At 44.8% G+C, this 26387-nt stretch overlaps 1 pseudogene; it reads right to left on the bottom strand.

The window, feature by feature from the left end:
- The window catches only part of LOC140732878 (NACHT, LRR and PYD domains-containing protein 12-like), a 34314-nt pseudogene extending 17850 nt beyond the window's left edge, over positions 1-16464 (bottom strand).
- Positions 16465-26387: the final 9923 nt, after the last annotated feature.

Below are 26387 nucleotides of genomic sequence, written 5' to 3'. Positions count from 1 at the left end.
GATAGATAGATAGATAGATAGATAGATAGATAGATAGATAGATAGATAGATAGATACTTTATTCATCCCCATGGGGAAATTCAACTTTTTTCCAATGTCCCATACACTTGTTGTAGCAAAACTAATTACATACAATACTTAACTCAGTAAAAAAAAATATGATATGCATCTAAATCACCATCTCAAAAAGCATTAATAATAGCTTTAAAAAGTTCTTAAGTCCTGGCGGTAGAATTGTAAAGCCTAATGGCATTGGGGAGTATCGACCTCTTCATCCTGTCTGAGGAGCATTGCATCGATAGTAACCAGTCGCTGAAACTGCTTCTCTGTCTCTGGATGGTGCTATGTAGAGGATGTTCAGAGTTATCCATAATTGACCGTAGCCTACTCAGCGTCCTTCGCTCAGCTACCGATGTTAAACTCTCCAGTACTTTGCCCACGACAGAGCCCGCCTTCCTTACCAGCTTATTAAGACGTGAGGCGTCCCTCTTCTTAATGCTTCCTCCCCAACACGCCACCACAAAGAAGAGGGCGCTCTCCACAACTGACCTATAATGTACGGCAGAAAGGTGGCAAATGTTCAGGGGATACTTACGTGGCGTTCTGCATAGGTACGTTCCAACGACACAGGGAAAGGATGGCAGGGTACAGGAACAGTGGTTTATAACGGCTGTTGAAAATCTATTCATGAAGAAAAGAAAAGCTTACGAAAGTTTAAAAAAAGTAGGTAATGATAGAGGACTAGAATACTAGAAAAGAGGCTAGGAGGAGAGAGCATAAGAATGAAATTAGGAGAAGCAGGAGGGGCCATGAGAAGGCCTTGGCGAGCAGGATTAAAGAAAACCCCAAGTCATTCTACAAGAATGTGAAGAGCAAAACGATAAGACATGAGAGAATAGGAACATTCAAGTGATGGAATCGGAGGTGAAAGCAAAGGTTCCGAATGAATACTTTGCTTCAGTATTCACTATGGAAGAGGATCTTGGTGACTGTAGTGATGACTTACAGCGGACTAAACGCTTGAACATATGGACATTAACAAAGAGGATGTGCTGCAGCTTTTTGTAAGAGTCGAGTTGCCTAAGTGTCCGGGACCGGACGAGATGTAAGCCAGGCTACAGTGGGAGTCGATGGAGGAGATTGCTGAGCCTCTGGCAATTATCTTTATTATATCAATGGCGACGTGAGAGGTTCTGGAGGATTGGCGGATTGTTGATTGTTTCCCTTGTTCAGGAAAGGGAGTATGGATTTCCCAAGAAATTATAGAGACAGGATTTATATACATTTGGAAAGCATATTGTGATTAGGCATAGTCAGCATGGCTTTGTCAAAGGCAGGTCGTGCTTCACGAGACTGATTGAATAATTTCAGGATATGAGGAAACATATTGATGAAGGTAAAGCAGTAGATATAGTGTATATAGATTTCAGCAATACATTTGATAAGGTACCCGATGCAAGGCATATTGCGAAACTAAGGAGACATGGGATCCAAAGAGACTTTGCATTGTGGATCCAGAACTGGCTTGCTCACAGAAGGCAAAGTGTGGTTTAGACGGGTCATATTCTGCATGGATTTCGGCAACAAGTGGTGTGCCTCAGGTTCTGTCCTGGGACCCCTTCTGTTCGTGATTTTTAAGAATGACCTTGATGAGGAAGTGGAGGGATGGGTCAGTAAATTTGCTGATGACACAAAGGTTGAGTGTTGTGGTTAGTGTGGAGTGATGACAGAGGTTACAGTGAGACATCGATAGTATGCAAAATTGGGCTGAGATTTGGCAGATGGAGTTCAGCCCAAAGAAATTTGGAGTGGTTCATGTTGGTAGGTAAAATGTGATGGCAGTATTAGTGGCAAGATTGTTGGCAGTGTGGAGGATCAGGGGGATCATTGGGTTCGAGTCCAAAAGACACTCAAGGCAGCTTCGCACGTTGACTCTGTGGTTAAGAAGGCATATGGTGCATTGAATTTCATCAACAGTAGTGCAAGAGCCAAGAGGTAGTGTTACTGCTGTATTGGATCCTGTCAGACTGCACTTGGAGTACTGTGCTGAGCTCTGGTCATCTCACTGCAGGAAGGATGTAGAAACTATAGAAAGGGTGCAGAGGAGATTTATAAAGCTGTTGCCAGGATTGGGGAGCACGGCTTATGAGAATAGGTTGAGAGAACTTAGCCTTTTCTCGGGGAGCGACGGAGAATGAGAATACCTGATAGAGGGATTGATCGTGTGAATTTTCAGAGGCTATTATTCCAAGGGCTGAAAAGTCTAACACAAGGCAGCAGAGATTTAAGGTGCATGGAAGTAGGTACAGCGGAGATGCCTCGGTAAGTTTTATTTTTACGCAGAGAGTGGTGAGTGTGGAATAGGCTGCCGGATAGGTGCATGAAGCTTAGAAACATAGAGGACTATGGTTAGCCCTAGGTAATTTCTAAAGTAAGTACATGTTCGACACAGCATTGTGAACCGAAGGGCTTGTATTGTGCTGCATGTTTTCTATGTTTTTCCATGTTTCTAAGTTTCTGGGAATAGGTCAATATAGGATAGTCATTTCACACAGAGGAAGAAGTTCTCAGATGGCAGGGGTAGTCAAGCATGGTTGACAAAGACAGTTAAATACTGAATAAAAGCCAAAAGGTCATATAAGATAGCAAAATTGAGTGGAAAGGTGGATGAATGGAATTTTTTAAAAATCCAACAAAAGGCAGCTGAAAAGCTATAAGAAAAGAAAAGACTGTATATGAGGGCAGGCAAGCCAATAATATAAAGCAGGATAATAAACACTTTTATAAAGAGTAAAAGGGAAGTGAGAGTTGATATCGGAGAACTGGAAAATGATGCGGGAGGGTCTGTGATGGGGGACAAAGAAATGACTGATGAACTTAATGGGTACTTTGCATATGTCTTCACCGTACAGCGTGCTTTTGTCCGTGAGTGACGGGCAGTGGAAATGAGTGCCACTGCTATTACAAAAGAAAAAGTGCCCCGCATACTGAAAGCTCTTAAGATGGGTAAGTCACTGCTCTAGATGGACTACTTCCCAAGTCCGAAGAGATGTTGCTGGAGAGATGACGAATGCATTGGTCATGATCTTTCAAGGATCACTTGATCCTGGCATTGTCCCGGAGGAGTGGAGGATTGCAAATGTTACTCCACTCTTTAAGAAGGGAGGAAGGAGAAAGAAAGGAATTTATGGGCCAGTTAGCCAAGCCTCAGTGGTTGGGAAAGTGTTGGATTCTATTATTAAGTTTGAGGTTTCGAGGTACTTAGAGACTAATAAAAAATAAGTCAAAGTCAGCATGGTTTCTGTAAAGGAAAGTCATGACTAACAAATCGTGGAGGTAACAAGCAGGTTGGACAAAGGAGAGTCGGTGGATGCCATTTACTTAGACTTTCAGTAGATATTTGATACGTTGCCACCTATGGCGTTACAGGAAAGGTACTGGCATGAGTAGCGGAATGGCTGACAGGTAGAAGGCAGCGAGTAAGAATCAAAAGGACCTTTTAATATTGGCTGCCAATTACTAGTGGGGTTCCTCAGTTGTCAGTATTGGGACCACCACTTTTCACATTGTTTGCGAATGATTTAGATAATGTAATTGATGGCATTGTGGCGAAGATTGCGGACGATACGAAGATACATGGAGAGGTAGGCAGTGCTGAGAAAGCAATGCGATTGCAGCAGGACCAAGACAAATTGGAAGAGTGGACAATAAGTGGCAGATGGAATACAGTGTTGGGAAATATATGATAATATATTTTGGTAAAAGGAACAATAATGCAGACCATTATCGAAATGGGATGACTTGGGAGTCCTCGTGCAAGATTCCCACAAGGTTAATTTACAGCTTGAGTTTGTGGTAAAGAAGGCAAGTGCAATGTTGGCATTTATTTCAAGGGGACTCGAAATCACAAGCAAGGAGATGATGCTGAGCTTTCATAAGACTGTAGTCAGTTCTCCTTTGGAGTATTGTCAACAGTTTATGTCCCCATGTCTCAGAAAAGATATGTTGTCATTGAAGAGAGTCCAGAGGAGATTCACAAGGTTGATTTCGGGAATGAAGGGGTGAACATCCGAAGAGCATTTTGGGAACTTTGGGCCTGTACTCACTGGAATTTAGAAGAATGCGGGGTGATATACTTGAAAAGACCAGATAGAATGGATATGGAGAGGATATTTCCTATGGTGGGGGTATCAAGAACTGGAGGGCACAACCTCAAAATTGATGGGCCATCTTTTAGAACATGTAAGGAGACTTTTTTTTCTTTTAGCCAGAGTACTAACGCTGTTGTGTGCCCTGCCACAGACCATAGATATATTGAAGACGAAAGGTGATTGTTTCTTGATCGGTCAAGTCTTCAAAGGATGTGGTGAGAAGGTACGTGTATGGAGTTGAGTGGGATCCGGGATCAGCCATGATGGAATGGCAGAGCAGAGTGGTTTTGCTGAATGGCCTAATTCTGCCCCCATGTCTTGTGATCTTCTGTTCTTATGGAGGAATAATAACAAATCTCGGATCTACTTTGGATCCGAGCTGTGAGAATTCGCTTGCTGGAGTCGGATGTTCCAACTGAAACGGTTTGCCTTCAGCTTTGTCAAATCTCTAGATATTCGGCGCTAGAGAAAGGGGAAAGCCGAGGATTCCTCTTTGACCGACTGGATTGCCTGTTTGTAAATCTCATAGAGGTCTCTGGACGCATAGCCCAAGACCCGGAAGATGCCAGATGTCGTGACAAATACAAGTGCCTTCCTGTCCTTCAGCTGCAGCAATAAAAACCTGTCTCCCCCGTTTCTGAAAGTCTCGAAGCAGGCCTTTAAAGATAACTAACGAGACTCTCAGAGTGAAATAAAGACTTCGAAATTTCCGGTCCATCGCTTACCTTTCAGGTCATTGGGCACTTCAGATAAACCCCGCTCTGTGTCCATGTAGGCGAACTGGCCGTCACCTGTACAAACAGATTTACCTGCATGAAGTCTGTTCTGTGTAATACTGTAACTTCATCAGCATTTACATCTGTAATACACAGTGTTTGTTAACCGTACCACGTTCTCGAATTTCATTCAATATTCTGCTCAGCTTCGGTAGATGGTGGTGTAGTTTAACAAAGGAGTCCCACATTACCCTCCGGGCCCGGGAGCCCTTCTCCATCACCAGGCCCAGAAGGAGTTTGGAAGCGCCCGCTCGGTTACCGTTCTTCGCGAGTTCAGTCACGCTCTGTAATGAACAATGGGGAATATATTGAGGAGCGGAAGGATAGGGTACAAATCTACCCTGAACCAGGACTGACCCAGCACATTCTGCTCACCACAGATCGCTAGGAGCCATTGAAGTGTTCATAGCGGGGGAAAGATTTTTTTTCTAAGTGAGCGGTGTCAGTCGGGACTTTTTGAACGCCACAGATTGCGGGGAATTATCCACTTGGCAAGGTTTAAGCGGAGCAAACATAGTGTGAGTGAGCTAGAGATAAAGTGGGGAGTTAAGGCTTTGTGTCAGAGATGATTCCGTGAGGAGAGGCGGAGGCTATAGGTAAATATTGGGTAGTATTTTCCGTTCTATTTTTCACGGTTAGAATAAGGGGAATGTCAAGCAGAATAGTGGAATGCTCTTCCTAAAGGGTGTGACAAGGCAAGGAGACGCCCAATGTCCCTGACAACTGCACGTTCAGGAATTTCATCCGGCTGCAGCTTCTTACAGACTGTGCTGAAGAACTGGAGCTGGAACTGGGTGCACACGGGATCACTCGGGAGGCTGAGTGGTTGACTGATAGACTGGGCTATGGAATTGGAGCTGGAGCTGGGTGAACCCGGGATCACTCGGGAGGCTGAGAGGTTGATTGACAGACTGGGCTATGGAATTGGGGCTGGAGCTGGGTGTACCCCGGATCACTCGGGAGGCTGAGAGGTTGATTGACAGACTGTGCTGAGGAACTGGAGCTGGAACTGGGTGCACACGGGGTCACTCGGGAGGCTGAGAGGTTGACTGATAGACTGGGCTATGGAATTGGAGCTGGAGCTGGGTGAACCCCGGATCACTCGGGAGGCTGAGAGGTTGACTGATAGACTGGGTTGAGGAATTGGGGCTGGAGCTGGGTGAACCCGGGATCACTCAGGAGGCTGAGAGGTTGATTGACAGACTGTGCTGAGGAACTGGAGCTGGAACTGGGTGCACACGGGGTCACTCGGGAGGCTGAGAGGTTGACTGATAGACTGGGCTATGGAATTGGAGCTGGAGCTGGGTGAACCCCGGATCACTCGGGAGGCTGAGAGGTTGACTGATAGACTGGGTTGAGGAATTGGGGCTGAAGCTGGGTGAACCCGGGATCACTCAGGAGGCTGAGACGTTGACTGACAGACTGGGCTATGGAATTGGGGCTGGAGCTGGGTGTACCCCGGATCACTCGGGAGGCTGAGAGATTGATTGACAGACTGTGCTGAAGAACTGGAGCTGGAACTGGGTGAACCCGGGATCAATCGGGAGGCTGAGAGGTTGACTGACAGACTGGTCTGTGGAATTGGGGCTGCAGCTGGGTGAACCCGGGATTGCTCAGGCTATGCAGGCCTGGAAGGCTATGCAGGGATGGAGCTGTATCCAAGGCGCAGGACACAGGTAACTGGGTGACCGTCAGGAGGGGGCATCCGAATGCCTCAATGCAAGAATCCCTCTATAACAGGTATAAGGCTTACTATTGTGAGGAATAAACTAACAGCAGATAAACGGCGATTATGCCTCTGGCATTCAGTTTGGTTTGTGACTCGGAAGGGGTGTGAAGAAGTGAGCTGCATTTACAGTGGGAATTCAGTGGTTCGGAGAACAACCTGGAGATCCTACTGTCGAGAACAAGATCTTTGGATGGTGTGTTGTGGAGGGCAGGGATGTCTCCCATCATATCTGAAACTATCTTAAGGGCAGGCCGAGCAGCCAGAGGTCGGGGTCCTCGTCGGTAGCAATGAAAAGTGTAGGAAGTTTGATGAGGTCCTGCAAAGTGAGTTCATGAAGTTAGCTGCTAAGCTAAAGGGCGCGACCTCCGTGATTGTGCTTTCAGGACTGCTACCTGTGCCACGTGCTAGTGCAGCCTGAAATAGGACAATAATACAGTCTATCGTGAGGCTGATTAGATGGTGCATTATGCAGGGCTTCAGATATCTGGATAATTGGGCGCTTTTCCAAAGATGATGGGACCTGGACAGATGTGGTCGTTTTGCACCACAACCGGAGGAGGATGATAGAATTGCGGGAAGGGTTGTCAGCGTTGCATGGGGAGGGGGAGGTATTAAACTTGAGTTGCAAGTAGATGAGAAACCACAATGAATAATGGAGTGGTTGTGCGGGAAAGATGTCGTTAAGCCGACTTATAGAGTCAGGAAACTAAAAGATGAGCATGGTGAAACTAATGCTCCATAATATGTAGTCTAAGGGTTTCTTCTTTCATGTTACTGCTAAGGCTAATATAATGGCTTCTTTGTTATGTCAACAATAATATTGGCTTCTTTGTTATGTTAACTGCTGAGAAAGTGCTTCTGTCTCGCAGTTTGTTTGGGTTATAATTAATGACAACGAGAATTAAATTCATTTGCTAACCAATTGGGTAAGACTTTATTCTTTATTGTGTGTCTGTAAGCTGTTGTTTTCGCGGGCTGTGGGGAGAAGGCGCGATGGGGACAGAGAGAGAGAGAGAGGGGTCGCGATTTTGTAAGCTGGGAGATGGGACGGACCCTGAGCGGGAATCCGAGGCTTAGGGCCTTCGGCAAGGAGAGGAGACGAGGACAGACTCATGTGGAGCGTCTGATCGACCACTGTGGTTTGTCCCAGGCGGTGGGTCGAGGAAAGCGGAGGGGATCGAATGGTGGAAAGAAGACTCCGTTAATTGAGCTCCGACTGTTGTGCACGAAGAGGTTGAACTTTGATAAGTTTAGCGCCTTTTACTTTTCCCTTTTATATTGTATCTCTATTAAGTATATAGTTCCAGTAAGATCTATAAAGTGTAATCATTTAATCGTATTTGATGTACTGTCTGTTATTTGGCGTGGTGGGGACATCACAGAACATCTACACAAACTGAAACCCAGTTTGGCGGGGCCGAAGGTCGCTTCCCCTATTCGAAAGCGAGCTGAGCGAGCCTGAGGCTTACCAGGGGGCTACAGTAGTATTTCAATGCAAGGAGTGTTGTAGGAAAAGCAGATGCGCTTAGAGCATGGATCAGCATGATAACTTACAACATTGAAACCATTGAGGTGATTTGGTTGGAGGAGGTACAGGACTGAAAGCTCGACATTCCAGGGTTCCATTGCGTTAGACACGATTCGATAGAGCGAGAGGGAATTAACGAAGGAGGGGTGGTATAACATGTTAAAGAAAATGTCACTGCATTGTGCAGTTGGGACAAAATTAATATCCGGTCCACTGAGACTACATTGGTGAAACTACGGAATAAGATGACCACGTTAGGTGTATTATATTGTAGAGCACCCAACAGTCAATGGGATTTAGAGGATCAAAGTTGCCGAGAGATCACAAACAGTCGTAAGAAACACAAGGTTCATATGGTAGATAATTTTAATTTTCCATTTATCTACCGGGACACTCATTTTCATGGGCTGGATGGGATAGTGTTGGACAAATATGTCCAGGGACGTTTCTGTAATCAATATAATGAGGTCATAACTATAGACAGTACATACCTAGAGTTCTGTAAGTGATCAAGACAGGGCAGGTGATAGAGGTGTGTGCAGGGGAACACTTTGGATCTGGTGAGCATAATGCCGTCAGTGTAAAGATCATTATGGAAAAGGGTTGGTCTGGTCATAGGGTCAATAATTTAAATTGGAGAAAGGCCAATTTTGATGGTATCAGAAGGATTAAAGAAAGTGGATTGGAACTGGTTGTTTTCTGGTAACAGATGTGCTTACTAAGTGTGATGCATTCAAAACTGATATTTTGAGAGTACAATACAAAAATGATCGCAAGTTCAGACTTTGAATGTTCCTGACAGAATAAAAGTCAAGGATAACCTGTTTAGGGAACCTTGGTTTTTGAGAGATATCGAGACCCTGAGCGCATCACAGGATCGAAGGATCAAATGAGGTACTTGATGGGTACAACAAATGCAACAGTTACTAAAGCAGGAAATCAGGAGGGCTAAAGTACAGCATGAGTTTGCTCTAGCAGACAAGGAAAAAGAGAACCCCAAACTGTTCATCAAACATATTCAGAACAAAAGTATACCAATGGAAAAACTGGTCCCCTTGAAGTTCAGAGTAAGACTTTATGCATGAATCTCAAAACGGTGGGGGAGATTTTAAATGAAGTTCTTGCATTTATATTCATCAGGGTACATGCAGGGTATTTAGATTGAAGCAAAACAGCAGTGAGATCATGGACTCTATACAGATTAAAGAGGAGGTGTTTCTGTCTTGAGGCAGATTACAGTGGATATATGCCCAGAGTTTTCCTTCGCGTCTTGTCAGATATTGCAGGAGCTCCAGCAAAGATATTTAAAAGGTTAGATGTGGAAGTGTTTGAGGATAGCTAATGTTGTTCTGCAGTTTGTAAAGGCTATAAAAATAAGCCCGGGAATTGAAGGCTGCTGAGCCTGACACAGTGGTGATAAAGTTATTTGCAGGTATTCTAAGGGACTGGATATGAGTATTTGGATGGGGAAGGATTGATTAGGGAAAGTCAACACTGATTTGTACCTAGTATATTCTGTCGAACCAATCGTATATACCCTCGAGGAATTTACCAAGCAGGTAATGAAAGTAAGTCAGTGAATTGGACTTCAGCAAGGCCTTTGACAAGGTCCCTCATGAGAGCTTGGTCAATACGATTAGATCGTCTGGCATTCATGACAATGTAGTAAGTTGGTTCAGATATTGGATACGTGAGGGAAGCTATGAGAGGTAGTAGAGGTTTGCTTCACTGACTGTAGGTTTATGGCTAGTGGTGTAATTCAGGGATCTGTACTGGGTCTGGTGTTGTTTGTCATATATAGCATCGCTCTGGATGATAATGTGGTAAACTGGATCAGCCAAGGTGGATGATACCAAGGTAGTCACACGGAGGAATGTTATCAGAGCTTGCAGCAGGACTCGGAACAGCTGGAAAAAGTGTGGAATGTAAATTGCTGGGTAAAATTTAATGAAGACAAGTGTGAGGTGTTGCACTTTTTGAGGACAAGCCACGATAGCACTAAGACATTTAATGGTAGGACATTAGGCGGTGCGGTAAACCAAGATATCAGGCAATACAGATCCAAAATTTCTTGAAAGTGTAGTCGAAGGTAGATGGCTTTGTAATACTTTTAGGAATTGGGACAATAAATCAAAATATTGAATACAGAAGTTGGGATATTATGTCGAAATTGATGTTGCAGAAGGCATAATTGGAACAATGTGAGCACATACATCTCGGAAGGGTATCAGTAATATTTAAAGAGTGCAGAAGAAAAAATACATGATATTACCAGGTTTTGAGGTCCTGAGATATAGAGAAATAGGTTAGGACTTTATTCCGTAGAGTGTAGGAGGATCAGGCGAGATGTGATAACGATATTGTCAGGACCGTAGAGCAGGGATCCAATCGCGGACCCAGTACTGTGCACACAGTGATATTAATTGAGTAACAAATCCTGCGGTACAAACAAAACCGGTGTCAAAGTTCAGTCAGAGATCAAAACATCCAGAGAAATCTAAAAACCAGAATTGGGAAACAGGTAGAGTCAATATTCAGACGGACAGAGTACAGATATGAATGCAGCAACGTCCCTGGAAAATTCACTGGCACAATCCACAATCTGGCAACAAACAGGTGAAAACACAGGACTGAAATAGACTGAGCAATAAACAGAGAGGCAGATGATAGGTGGAGCACAATGAGACACAAGAGGCAGCAATACAGGTAATAATGAGAAACAGATGAGAGACGGAGTACTCAGCGATACAGGGGTCGGAGTAGAGCAGGAGCGGGGACATGGCAATACAAAACCACAGACTGGCAGCGAGGAAAACACAGAAAAATACATAGTTCAACTGGAGGTACTGACAGTTATACAACTTTATAAAATTTAAAGATAGCGCATATGAGAACAGGCATCTATTACTGAGATTGGGTGGGAACAGAATTGGAGAACATGCGTTAAGGATGAACGGTGAGAAGGAATATGAGGGGGAGCTTCTTCGCTCAGAGGCTTGTGGAAAGTGTTGCCATCGGAAATGGTGCATGTTCATTCGATTTAAGAACAACTTGGATAAGTACATGAATGAGAGGGTAAGGATGTCTCTTGTCGGTGTGCAGATCAATGGGTCCAGGCATATAATAGGTCGGTGTGGACTAGATGGGCCGAAGAGCTAGTTGATGTAGAGTTCAATGATTATGAATATGTTGACCTATGGCAGGGTCACTGTTCATTTTCCCTGGGGTAATTCCTTGTGAACAGCATCAGGTTCACACTTTACTGCAAGGCTCCATGATGGATCTACTGTCAGCTACAGCTGGAACAGACAGCAAATTCTGGACTTCTGTGCACGTGTGAGAGTCCAAAGCCAACTGGTGGTAATGTTGAGAAAGAAGTTCGGGCTTAACTTGTCAGCTGCCTCACGTGGAATACGGAGTTTAGTATGGCGTGTGGCTCTTCACTAAAATTCAGTCTGGGTGGCAATAAGTGAATGAACTCCAGTAGCACGAGAACCATTGGAAAGCAGTTTCGTTGTAATTCTGTGTTAGCTGTAGATTCTTGGAATATTTTCAGTGATACTAATTTTGCACTTCTCAGTGTTAACAGTATATGCTGTGGTAATTACCAACTCAAAATGAAACAGTCACAAGAAAAAGAAGGTGACAGAACCATGGGGCATGTTGGCATATTGATTTAAAAAAAGGTCAGCAGTTCAACACAGACGGTATTCAGTACTACTTGGTCAATTAACGATAGGGTTGAATGTTGACTCGAAAAATGATTTGAGAAATAAGTCACTATATGTTTAACCTTTGGGAAACCCGGGGGTAATTAGGAGAACAATACATACAAAATGCTGGTGGAACACAGCAGACCAGGACGAAGGGTCTCGGCCCGAAACGTCGACAATGCTTCTTCTTATAGATGTTGCCTGGTCTGCTGTGTTCCACCAGCAACTTGTGTGCATTGTTTGAATTTCCAGCATCTGCATATTTCCTCGTGTTTGGTGAACACGTGGAGAACACAGATTGGTGAATGGCCATTAAGGTCGAGCATTCGGAACATGATGTGATGTCAGACTGAGTGGTGTAAAGTGGTTCTCTGTCCATTTATAATGTCCGTTAAGTGTTACATTACTAAATTCACCTCTCCTTTATTGTCTGTATCCTACTCTGTCCAGAACTGAATATGTTCAGCAAACTGGATAGAGGCTTGTATCGGTGAATAAAGGTTCTGTGTTTCTGCAAACGAAAATTCGTTTCTTGATGTTGACCACAAGCATTGCAGGATTTTCATAGGCCAGAAGTTTCTTCCACTTACGTGATACTCTCGCCCGGTGAAGTGATCCTCGCCCATTAACATGAATCCGACTCCCTCCACACCTTCCTCAATCGCCTGCTCCAGACGCTCCATGTAGAATCTTGTTAACTGGAACAGTTGATGATCCTCACAATTTGACAGGAAGGCGGAGATTGCAGGGTTCAGATCTGCAGTCAGTCATAGAACAGAATAGTATAGTGTAACATGCGTAAGGCGGACACGATGACAAATTAAACCAATCCCATCTTCAGGAACATGGTCAATATTCCTCCTTTCCCATCCTACTCATGAGTTTAAAAACACCACTCAGAAGATGCAAAGTATCTCTTCCAGTCCCTCCCTCGGCTTCTCATCCCAGACACCGATCACTCTCTGCGGAAAACCTGCATCCTAAATCCCCTTTAAACTTCCCCATTAGCTTTAAACTTATTCACTCCAGAGCTCGATATTTGCACCGAGTCACAGACTATCGAATTCTGCTATACCTCTCATAAATTTATGAATTCTCTGAGATAAGGCCTCAGTCTCCGACGCTCCAGAGAAAGCAAGCCAAGCTTGATCGACCTCTCCTGGAAGCCAATACAATGTAATCATCTGCACCCTCAAAATCATTCTCGTGATGTGGTTGCCAGATCTGCACACAATACTGAAATTGTCTCTTAACCAAAATTCATCCAGCTACAGCAGAACTTTCAAATATACCTACTCTTAGCTCCACTCGTCGTTAGCACACTACCAATTGTATCGCCACTTTCATGGAGGAATGCATATTTATCGCAAGACCCGTCAGTACATCAATCTTCCTAACGGTGCTAGCATCCACTATGCACATTGCTCACGAACTTGATCTCCCAACGTGAAACTTCTCACATTTGCCCAATTTAACTGTACTTGGTGACTCCGTTTATATTTTTAATTGAGTGTTGAACACTTTGACAACAGTCCCAAATTTACTCAACTCCGCCGAACCCGTAAGTCGACCAGTCAGTCCACCTATGTGGTTTTACGAATTACATACAATTGATCCTTGTGGAGACTATTGGTCACAGACCTTCAGCCAGAAGAACGCTCCTCCAGTCCTCACTCTACTTTATGTGAGCAAGACAACATTGAAATCAATGCACAAAGTCTCCACTGAAGATTCCTCAAACTGCAACGTCAATTGTTCATTTCCGTCTTTCGTTACTGCCTGACCTGCTGAGCTCCCCCACCATTTTTACTTTCTACTTACCGTCTTGATTTACTTTAATCTTATTCGCCAAGGACATTCATTGCCTCGGTGGCACACTCAGATTCCCTGCTTAAAATTTCTCCCTTTCACTGTCTCCCGCAACCAGCCCGTTCTCCCACAATGTAACATTCTTTAACTCGGCCACAGAAAACCGACACCGGAAACTCCCCTCACCTTCATTGTGGAACAACCCGAAAATCTGGGGAGAACTCACCATTGCCCCTGCAAAAGAGAAAACAACATTTGTTTCTCTCACTGGCTGTCAGAGGCATTTGGTACATCAGGATGTATCAAATACTGACAGAAATTCTGACTGTTCCCTGGACTTTTACTTTGCCCGTTGCTGTATTTCTGTCTGAATTTCGCCCACACCCACCTTATTCAGGAGCTCTTTCTCCTTCCACTCAGGTGAAGATCTGCACGGTGAGTGGAGTGATTCGACCATTCCCATTCTTGGGTCCCTGCGCTGGAACCTGGTGAATTGTTCCAGTGCTCAAGGTCACTTTACCAGCAGGATCAATGACCCTGTTTAATGACACTTTTTCTGTGCCCCTTTAGCGCCCAAGTTTATTCCTGTGAACTATTGCAGATTTGACTACACGTGTACCATAAGGACAAAGTTTTAATGAGAAAGAGCCCAGTGACATACCTGTATCCATTCTGACTCTGACTGACGTTGATTGATTGTCGTCTGCTGTCCGGGTGGAAGAACCGCCTGCCGGCAATGATCTGAATTACACAAAGAAAACGGAGTGAGTCAGTTACTCTGCCCTTCAAATTTAAAACACTTCTGTAAGGTTGCTGCTCAGTCTCCTTTCATGCAAAGATAAGGAAATTAAAAGACAAAGATGGGAAGGACCTTACAGAAACAGAAGACATCAAAAAGCGATGGCAGGAATACACTGAAGCATTGTACAGGAAAGATCCCAACAGCAAGGACACTTGCAATGAAATTCATTGATCGAAATACGGACATCCTGGAAGGTGACGTCGAATGGGCGATAGAAAACATTGCCAATAATAAGGCTGCAGGTTGTGACAGGATTTCAGCTCAATTGTTTACAACTTTAAAAGGTGATCCTGCAAAAGTTTTGCATGCAATTTGCCACAAGATCTGGAAAGCCCAACAATGGCCTTTAGACTGTAAAAAAAAGTTTATATCCCAATTCCCAAGAAGAGTAATGTAACCGAATGTTCAAATTAAAGAACATTTTCACTAATTTCATATGCTAGCAAGTTAATGCTAAAGATTATGCAAGCAAGACTGCAGCAATATATGGAACGACAACAGCCGGATGTACAAACTGGTTTTAGAAGAGGTAGAGGCACCGGAGACGAAATTGCTAACCTAAGCTGGAAAATGGAGAAATCGAGAGAATTCCAGAAAATTATTTATCTATGCTTCATTGACTATTCTAAAGACTTCAACGGTGTGGACCCAGACACCTCAAGCAGAAATCAGCCAGCGCGTCCCTCCAGCTCCAGTATCATACAGCAAGATCATTCCTTGCTCACAAAATTACCCCTCACTGCACTTGCAGGTCAACACTTTACCGGTGTCTGCTACAAATATACTGAAGCTTTCTTCATCCTCACTTGTTCCGAGGAGATAAGCATCCTGTTCTCCCACTTCAATCCGTCGCCCTTACAACTCCGCAAACTCCTTGGCGAGGAAGAGTTACATTAAAAAATAAGCTTATTGAATCTTTCCCGGGAGTCAGGATAGTAAACATGTGGCAGGATCTACGGGAGGGAACACCTTAATGACGTACCCCATATCCGCTTTGGCTGCTGTGCTAAATTGGCGTTTGCTTTCACCAATAGGAGACAAGTATGATCACGTCATTTCACGACAGGTATTTGACAGATGCCGGGAGCGCGCAGCATGATTAAATCGTCCAACGACAGGCCGGGAGCGCGAGGGTGACGGTACTCCGCGAAAGGACGCGCATGGGCAGTGGGCGAGGTGGTGCGCTGTTGCGCGCGGTAGATGGAGAGACAGAATCAGTAACAGGGAACGGGGAGCACGTCCCACGGTCCCGTACCATGCTGGCCAGTTCACCGAATGAGTCAAAAGTTCGATTCCCTAATGCAACTGGGGCACACATTTAACGCACAAAGCCGGATGTAAATCATTAATCGATTTAGCATTTGTTTTCAGTCTAACCATATAAATAAAATCTTCCTTCACATACTAGTAAACTTACATGAAGTAAGTTGTCAGAGTTTTCCAGTCAACACAATAATACGCATAACTGGACCACGTGGCACCCTCGAAACAGCTACTGCAGAGACTGCTGAGCTGATCTAGAATTTCATTACTTGTTCCCCCGTGTCCATCCTTGTAACACTTCAAATCCGCTGTTTATCAAAAATCTCGGCCTTAATAGAGAATCAAAGACTTTGCTTCCACTGGCCATTGAGCGGAAGAGTTTAAAGCACTCACAAACGACACGGGAACAATAGTTGTTTTCGTCTGAAGTAAGTAATTTTTAAAACAGAACAGATGTTTCTGTACAGCATTCGTACCCTTGCTTTAAAACAGTTGGCCATAGTTCTAGAGTTGTTCTTAAACTTCACATAACCTGTGGAAACAGTTGGAAAACAAAAGGCACCACTGCCAGAAGTGGTTTAAAACAGAGCAAATACCTCCTTGATCGCTGATCCAATGCGGAGACAACTTGTTGTTTGGAAATAGAGACCCGAAATATATTACAGGAGCTGAATTGTTCTCACCTAAATTCCCCAAGAATATTCTGAAAGTGTGGAAACGATGTTTCGTTTCTTAAAAATAATCCCGCCCACTGCCCCACCCGGATCTTTCGTAACCATGGCAACACACGGAATGCTGGAGGAATTCAGCAGGTCAGGCAGCATCTCTGGATGGGTGTAAACAGTCGACGTTATGGACCGAGTCCCTTCATCAGGACTGGATTGGGCAGGGAAGAGGCCAGATGATTGACTGATTTGGAAGGTGCAGTTTGTTGTTCTGTGAGGCTTGGTGCTCAGGGTTTGCGCGTAAGCAGCTGCCTGTCCGTGCACATCCTCAGAACAGGGAGCGGCCGTTCTGCTGAAATCAAATCCAACCGGTTCGACAAAACACTATCAGTCAAGCGTGAAGAAAGTTTAATATTGTATTTAACCCTTTCTGCCACAGGGAAGAGAGACAGAACCAATAGCGCGATGTAAAGTACATTACTGCGGTCTTGAAGGTCGACTGTACTCTTTTCCATTGATGCTGTCTGGCCAGCAGAGTTCTTCCAGCAGTTCGTGTGTGTTGCTCGCATCTGCTGATTTTCTCTCGTTTGAGAGAGATCAGTGACGGGTGACTGCCCCGTGGCATATTTCATATGCTGCTACCGGAATGACAGATGCCTTCTGCTCGCACTCAGTAGAAATCACAGTGGAGAATATTTGTAGTTGAAGGCAATAACGTGTTTCTCTGAATCCATTTGGACAGTAACTGACTCGTTAACACGATCATGTCAGGACTCCCTTCTCCCACTAAATTTACTTCCGAATCTCGATCCCGACCAAAGCCGAGTATCGCTGTAAACACTCAATAATTGCACAAAATCATAGACAACACTTACTTCTGATGTTGTAACCGGACGGCTATCAGTGCGGTCCCAGGAGATCAGTCTGACTAACCCGGTGAGCGACAATGGTCCTGCACTGGTGTGCTCACCCTGTACGGAGAGTTGAGTCTGAGCTGCTGCTCCCGAGGCCACTCGGCTCTGATGTGTCCGTCGCTGATTACGGATGAACTTGACCGGCTGAGCTGGACTGAATTTGGAATGTCACAGTCCGGGCCACACTAACTCTCACCGGCCCGGGACAGGTCCGACAGCGGAAGGAGGCGGGAGTGGGACAAATGTAACAACCCTAAAGAAGAAAGCAAACGGGCTGCGTTAAGCTTTCTGTCCTAATTTCCCTATAGACCTCTTCTTTTTCTTTCATCGCAACCAGTGGGGCGGAGTTTCTCTGTTTAACTCAGCGAGTCCAAGGCTGCAAATTTATTCCAGCCCGGGTACTGGGAGCGTCGGAGCTCCGCCCAGCATGTAAACCGAACTGCCCGCCGTAGGTATATATTCGACTCAAACGTCTCCCAGGTGTTCAGTAACAGTGAGCCGCCTTTCTGCTGAAATTAAACCAAATATGTTCGAATATATATATATATATATATATATATATATTCACAGTCAACTGGAATAAATCTGATCAAAGATTTTCTGTGTCTGTCGAATAAGGAGAGATTATTAGCATTCATTTATTAAAACTAATATAGAGAGATTACCATATTTCCATCCGGACAACAGCCGACACATGAATCTATCTCGCTCACGGTTAACAGCGGATTTCATTTCACAAGCAGTGATCGTTGATTCACATCGTGCCGGAAATAATTGTGGATTTTTTTCCTCCTAAAGTTCGACAATCTCAAATGGCCAGAAGTTTTACCGAGGGAGCGAGTGATGGGCTGATTGAAAATGGGCGCTATTCAAGGAGTGATGCAAGAACTGAAGCAGGAACAGATCGAACATGAGCACCAGGGAGGCAATTATGTGCTGATTACAAATGGGAGCGTCACTCCCCTCTGCCCCTGCACCTCACTCTCAATCTTCCTAACCCTTTATCTTATCAACCCCATCTACACCCACAAGGATTTTTGAGACCTCAATTAAATCTCCTCCAAATCAGCTCGTAACCTATTCAATCTTCCCTGATAATTGAGGTCCGCCAATCGCAGCAACATCCTTGTACATTTTCGTTGTACTCTGGCAACCTTAAGTAAATCTTTTCTGTAGGTAGGTGACGTAAACTGCACAGAATACTCCAAATTATACCCCATTGACGTTTTCAAAACCTTCAATTGTTATAAGAGGTGCACTGCGAGCGGACCCAAATGCAAGACACAGACACTGGAGTACTGGGACAGGGCTGGACTAGAGTTAGGGACAGGACTGGGACGGAACACAGACTTGGGCTAGGAAAGCGGGACCAGGACAAGGAACTGGAAACTAGAAGCCTGGGCTTGGACTCCGAGACAAGAATCCAGAACCTGGGTCTTGACTCGGGCTTGGAACCCAGAACTAGGCAGGACATGACGTGGCTACAGGACTGGAAGCAGGATTGGGCTCATCGAGGCTCGGGTTCTAGGAGGCTCAGGTTCTACGAGGCTCGGGTTGGTTAGGCCTTTGAGTGCGGAGCCAGGACTCCGTCTTGGAGCACAAGGCCGGGACCGTTCTTGGGACGTAGGGCCTGGATGCTTTTGCAGGGCTGGGCCCCTTCCTTGGACGCCGAGCCGGGATGCTTACTAGGATGCGGGGCCGGGATGTCTGCCGAGGTAAATCACGGAGGAACTGTCAGAGATTCAGATAGGGAGGGGAAGGGAACAGTCCAGCCTCAGGGTAACGGCAAAGACCGCCTGGCTTACCCAACGGAGACGAGGACGGAAAAGGACAGTTCCAACCGCAGGGTAATGGCAAAGACGGCCTGACTTACCTCACGGATAAGGACAGGAAGGGAGCTCAATCTGGGTTGGCTCCGAGTCTCGGGGCGGCCAGCAACCTAGCCTGGCTACGGAAACAGCCGAATCCGTATCTAGCTCGGAGTGGCAGACGGTCACTCAGCTGGCCCCGGAAACTGCCGAATCCATACACTGATGACTGCTCCGACGAGAGACAACAATGCTGCATGAAGCGGTGGTCCTCCAGCCAGGTCTGGAGATCGCGAAGGGCTGCTCTAGCCTTCCACCGGCGGCTTGCTCCAAGGAAATACAGACGAGACAAGCCAGCACACACACACGATCCAAGGGCCACTTATATTCTCAACCCCAAGACGAGAATCAGGTGCCTATGATTAAGTCCAGCTGAAACAAGTGACCGTCAGAATACTTGGAGACCGGAGTCCACGGACCGGACCGTGACATCAACATATCATGCAATCTCCTGCACTGAATATTTTAATTTTATTGTACCTGTGTATAATGACAATAACGATCATTCAATTCAATTCCATTCAATGAAGGCCAATGTACCAAAAACTTCCCTAACTATCTTATCGGTGTGCAGCCACTTTCAGTTAATATTGAACCTGTATATCCAGACGCCTTTGTTCTACCGCACTCCTCAGTGCCCTACTGTTCACAGTGTAAGGCCTACCGAAGAGCAACAACTCGTAGGCCTACATTAATTGTTTCTGCTATTTTCAGAGAAAATTTTACACCTGATACTGATCCCGCTCCAAGCTTTGATAGCTACCAAACCTTGGTGTTATCAACAAATTTACCAATAAAGTTAGTCAAATTATCATCCAGATCATTGATTCAGATGACAAACATCAACGGATATCAGCACCGATCACACCGGCATTCGGCCACTAGAAGGCCTTCAGTCAGAGAGGCAACATCTGTTACCACTATCTGCCTTCCCCCACAACGCCAATGTCTACCCCAGTTTACTATCTCACATTGCATGCAAAGGGAATGAATTTTATTGACCAACATTCTATACGGGACCTTGTCAAATGCCTTGCTAAAGTCCATGTCGAAAATATCCATTGCCTTGCCTTTATCAATTTTCCTGGTAAAATTCCTCGTACATTCTTGGAAAAGCTCTGTAAGATTTTCTGGAACATACAAAGTCATATTGAATATCCCTAATCAGTTCTGTATATTGAAATATTCGTATATCCGGTCCTTCCAAAGCCTCCCCACCAGTGGAACAAAATTACCAATCTCTTAATCCTCTGATACCTTTCCTGTCGCGAAGCATAATTTAAACATGTCGTAGGCTAGGGTAAGAGAGCGTGGGTGAGGATGGAGGGGTATGCGCGAGTGGGCGAGGAGGGATGGGTAAGCAAGAAACGCAGGGATCAAGGAGCGGTGAGTGAATGGGAACTCCTCCAACCCCACTTTCACTCCCTTTGTCACTCCCTCTCTACTCCCATCTCACTCACTATCCCTCACCCTACCTCTCCCATCCACTTACACACTCCCCCTCCTCCTTTCGCTCCAGCACTCTATCATCTATCCCTCTACCCCGCTCTCTATCGCTCTCACTCACCCTACCCCGATCGCTGACACTCTGTTTCTCTCACTCTCCCCCATCCTCCCCCGTCTATTTGCCCCTCCCTTATTCCGCCCCCTTTCTGTTCTCTCTCTCTTTATGCATTTCTCCATCTCCCCGACACTAACTCTCACCCTTCACCTCCCCCAGATTCAACCACAACTTCCCCCTCTCGAACTTTCACACCCCCATCCTGCCCCTCCCCTCCGCCTGTTTCAAACGCTCACTCTACTCCGCATTGTGCTCCTTTCCATCCCGCTCACCCTCACGGTTAGATTAACAACTTTTAAAAAGTTAGTAGTAACAGTTACAGTTGGAGGTTCCATAGCAAAGCTAATGTTTCTTTTATTATGAATGTCCGAGTTGGGGATGCCACGGACATATTTATTTAAAGGAATTGTGAAAATATTTGTAGAATAACCAGATGGTGGGAGCCTAAGGTAAAAATAAAATGCTGGAAAAGCGCAACAAACAGGACAGCAACTCTAACTGGTATTGTTTTTTTTCCTGTTATTTGAGGAAAGGGGAAGAATGAGTGTGAGGGCAGCTCGTTGTTCTCGGTGTCGGATGTGGGAGGTCCTGGAGTCTCCTAGCCTCCCGGAAGTCCACATCTTCGCCAGGTGCGCCGAGCTGCAGCTCCTGAGGGACCGTGTTAGGGAACTGAGGCTGCAGCTCGATGATCTTCGTCTGGTCAGGGACAGTGAGAGGTTGATAAAGAGGAGTTACAGGCAGGTGGTCACCCCGGGGCAAGAGGAGGCAGAAAAGAGGGTCACGGTTAGGAAGGGGAAGAGTCGGGTACTAGGGAGTACACCAGTGGCTGTACCCCTTGACAATAAGTACTCCTGTTTGTGTACTGTTGGGGGGGTGGAGAGACCGCCTACCTGGGGGAAGCAACTGTGGCTGCGCCTCCGGCACAGAGTCCGGCCCTGTAGCTCAGAAGGGTAGGGAAAGGAAGGGGAAAGCAGCAGTAATAGTGGACTCGATAGTTACGGGGTCAGATAGGCGATTCTGTGGTCGCGATCAGGAGACACGGATGGTAGTTTGCCTCCCTGGTGCCAGGCTCCGGGATGTTTCGGATCGCGTTCAAGTTATCCTGAAGTGGGGGGGGGGGGGTGAGGAGCCAGAGGTCGTGGTACATATAGGTACCAATGACATAGGCAGGAAAAGGGAAGAGGTCCTGAAAGGAGAATATAGGGAGTTCAGAAGAAGGATCACGCGACAGTGAGAGTAGGATTGGAATGAGGTGGAGTATAAATGCGTGGCTGAGGGAATGGACCAGGGGGCAGGGATTAAAGTTTCTGGATCTTTGGGACCTCTTTTGGGGCCGGTGTGACCTGTGCAAAAAGGACGGGTTGCACTTGAATCCTAGGTGGACCAATATCCTGGCGGGGAGATTTGCGAAGGCTACTGTGAAGACTTTAAACTAGAATGGTTGGGGGTTGGGAATCAAATTGAAGAGATTAGGATTCAGGAGGTTAGTTCACAAATTGAGAAAGCTAGTATACAGTGTGTGAGGGTGGATAGGCAGGTGACAGAGAAGGGGAGCACTCAGACCGAAGATGTAGGGGATAAGGAAGAAAAAGGTAATAAATTTGTTTGCGCCGTTAGAGATAAACAGAGATGAAGAGGTGGAAAATTTCTTAAATGCATTTATTTTAATGCTAGGAGCATTGTAAGAAAGGTGGATGAGCTTAGAGTATGGATTGATACCTGGAAATATAATGTTGCAGCTATTAGTGAAACATGGTTGCAGGAGGGGTGTGATTGACAACTAAATATTCCTGGATTTTGGGCTTCAGGTGTGATAGAATCGGAGGGGCAGGAGGGAGAGGTGTTGCATTGTTTGCCAGAGTAAATATTACAGCGGTGCTTTGGCAGAATAGATTAAAGGGCTCGTCTACGGAAACTATTTGGGTGGAATTGAGGAATTGGAAAGGTGTAGTTGCACTTATAGAGGTGTATTATAGACCGCCTAATGGGGAGCGAGAATTGGAGGAGCAAATTTGTAGTGAGATAGCAGATGTTTGTAGTAAGCACAATTTTGTGTTTGTGGGAGATTTTAATTTTCCACACATAGACTGGGAAGCCCATTCTGTAAAACGGCTGGATGGTTTTGAGTTTGTAAAACTGTGTGCAGGACAGGTTTTTTTTGCAGCAATACATAGAGGTACAAACTAGAGAAGGGGCAGTGTTGGATCTTCTGTTAGGGAATGAGATAGGTTAGGTGACAGAGGTATGTGTTGGGGAGCACTTCGGGTCCAGTGATCACAATGCCATTAGTTTCAATACAATTATGGAGAAGGATAGGACTGGATCTAGTTTTGAGATTTTTGATCGGAGAAATGCTAACTTTGAGGAGATGCGAAAGGATTTAGAAGGAGTGGATTGGGACAATTTGTTTTATGGGAAGGATGTAATAGAGAAATGGAGGTCATTTAAAGATGAAATTATGAGGGTACAGAATCTTTATGTTCCTGTTAGTTTGATAAGAAAGGTCAAAAGTTTGAGAGAGCCATGGTTTTGAAGGATTATTGGAAACTTGGTTTGGAAAAAGAGGGAGATCTACAATAAATATAGGCAGCATGGAGTAAATGAGGTGCTCGAAGAATAGAAAGAATGTGAAAAGAATATTAAGAACGAAATTAGAAAAGCTAAAGAAGATATGAGGTTGCATTGGCAAGTAAGGTGAAAATAAATCCAAATGGTTTTTACAGTTATATTTATAGCAAAAGGATAGTGAGGGATAAAATTTGTCCCTTAGAGAATCAGAGTGGACAGCTATGTGCGGAGCTAAAAGAAATGGGGGAGATTTTGAACAATTTCTTTTCTTCGGTATTCACAAAGGAGAAGGATATTGAATTGTGTAAGGCAAGGGAAACAAGTAAGGTAGTTACGGAAACTATGATGATTAAAGAGGAGGAAGTACTGGCGCTTTTAACAAATATAAAAGTGGATAAGTGGGCTGAAAGATTGCAGATCGAGTTTAAAGCTGATAAGTGTGAGGTGCTACATTTTGATAGGACTAATCAAAATAGGACATACATGGTAAATGGTAGGGTATTGAAGAATTCAGTAGAACAGAGTGATTTAGGAATAATGGTGCATAGTTCCCTGAAGGTAGAATCTCATGTGGATAGGGTGGTGAAGAAAGCTTTTGGTATGCTGGCCTTTATAAATCAGAGCATTGAGTATAGGAGTTGGGATGTAATGTTAAAATTGTACAAGGCAATGGTAAAGCCAGATTTGGAGTATGGTGTACAGTTCTGGTCACTGAATTATAGGAAAGATGTCAACAAAATAGAGGGAGTACAGAGAAGATTTACTGGAATATTACCTGGGTTTCAGCACCTAAGTTACAGAGAAAGGTTGAACAAATTAGCTCTTTATTCTTTGGAGCGCAGAAGTTTGAGGGGGGACTTGATAGAGGTATTTAAAATTATGAAGGGGATAGATAGAGTTGACGTGGATAGAATTTTTCATTGAGAGTAGGGGAGATTCAAATAGGAGGACATGAGTTGAGAGTTAAGGGGCAAAAGTTTATGGGTAACACGAGGGGGAACTTCTTTACTCGGAGAGTGGTAGCTGTGTGGAGCGAGCCTCCGGTAAAAGTGGTGGAGGCAGGTTCGATTTTGTCATTAAAAAAATGGATAGGTATATGGACAGGACAGGAATGGAAGGTTATTGACTGAGTGCAAGTAGGTGGCACTAGGTGAGAGTAAGCGTTCGGTATAAACTAGAAGGGCCGAGATGTCCTGTTTCCGCGCTGCAATTGTTATATGGTTATATATGTTTATCATTGCAGGTCTGAGGCCCCAGGCATTTTTTTGTCAAATTAAAAGTTTTGTCGCTCTTCCCTGCAGCAGAAATGATTAAATACATTGTAAATTCCTGTGCCTTTACACCTGAATGAGAGTGAAATGTCGAACCGGTCGGATTTGATTTGTTTTGTGAAAAGTGCTGGTCCAAGCATCTGCTTCCACACATACCTGAGCTCCGATTTTCACAGAACAACAACCCGTATCTTCCAAATAAATCAATGATCGGACGTCTGTCCCATTCCTTTCCAGTTCCACTGAAGGGTTTCGGATCGAAACCTTGACTTACTGTTCAGTTGCATAGCTAACGTCGGTCCAGCTGAGATTCCCCAGCATTTTGTGTGCAGCCGTGATTATGAAAGATTTGTGAGTGGGAGCGTGTGCGTCAGTGAGTACAGTCACTGTGAAACAACTTCAAACCATATCCTAGCTGTTAGAATATTCTTCAGGAATTAAGGTGTGAATAATTAATGTTTTCGAATCTTTATTTAATAAACCGGTTGTACCTGCTATGAATCAGTGATCACGGAGACATGGAAAAGTACAACACAAAAACAGGCCTTTCGTCTGAGCCATTTCAACTACCTAATCCCATGGAGCTGCACCGAGGCTAAATCCCTCCATACATCTTCCATCCAAACTATCTCTCTAAGGCTGAGATCGAACTCGCTTGTTACATGTGTAGCTAGCATCTCGATCCACACTCTCACGAGCCACTGAGTGAAGATGTTTCCCCTCACGTTTCCCTTGAACGTTTCATCTTTAACCCTCAACCCATGACCTCTGCTTGTAGCTCCACCCGACCTCAGTGAAAAACGACTGCTTGCATTTACCCTATCTATACCCCTCATAATTTTGTCTACCACTGTCAGATCTCCTCTTGGTCCTCTTCCTTCAAAATAATAAAGTTTGAACCTGTTCAAACTGTCCTTATAACTCGGGCCCTCCATACCTGACATTTCTATTTTTATAAAATGTCCTAAAATATGTTTTATACAGTTTAAATATACTGAAGATCATACGAGTCTGAAGTAAAAATAAAATGCTGGAACCTCTCTGCAAAGAGCGCTGCAAATCTCAGCGTTAACATTGCGGGTTCCAGACCCCAGGTAGTTTTCTTTAATTCACGTTAAGGATTCCATCGCTCTTCCCTGCAGCAGAAATGGTTAAACACAATATTAAAGTGACTTTGTTCACAGCAGAATGAGAGTGATTCGTCGAACTGGTGGGATTTGATTTCGGAAGAAAGGCTGTCCCTCTTCTGAGAAATGTGATGAGCCATACACCTGCTTCCAAACGTACCTGAGCTTCAAGTTTCACCGAACGACAACCCGCATCTTCCAAATCAATCAATAGTCTAATGTCTTCCCCCTTCCCTTCCTGTTCCACTGAAGGGTCTCGGCCCAAAACCTCGTCTTATCATTCAGTTGTATAGATGCTGCCGGTGCTGCTGAGATTTCCCAGCATTTAGTGTGTTACCATGGTTACGAAAGATCTGCGAGACGGACGTGCATTGAAGGGTCAGTGTGTAACGACTTCATACCATATCATAGGTGTTAGAATATTCTTCGGGAATTAAGGTGTGAATAATTTAAAATGATAATGTTTTCGAATCTTTATTCAATCAACCAGTTGTATCTGTAATGAATCAGTGATCACGGAGACATGGAAAATTACAACACAAAGACAGGCCTTTCAGCTGAGCCATTTAAACTGCTGAATCCCATCGAGCTGAACCGGTGCCAAAGCCCCTCTATAGCCCTTCCGTCCAAACTATCTCCCTA

The sequence above is a fragment of the Hemitrygon akajei genome, chromosome 9, assembly GCF_048418815.1.
Source record: "Hemitrygon akajei chromosome 9, sHemAka1.3, whole genome shotgun sequence".
Lineage (NCBI taxonomy): Eukaryota > Metazoa > Chordata > Chondrichthyes > Myliobatiformes > Dasyatidae > Hemitrygon > Hemitrygon akajei.
The sequence above is the reverse complement of the archived record's forward strand: the minus strand, read 5'-3'. Positions and strand labels throughout refer to the sequence as shown.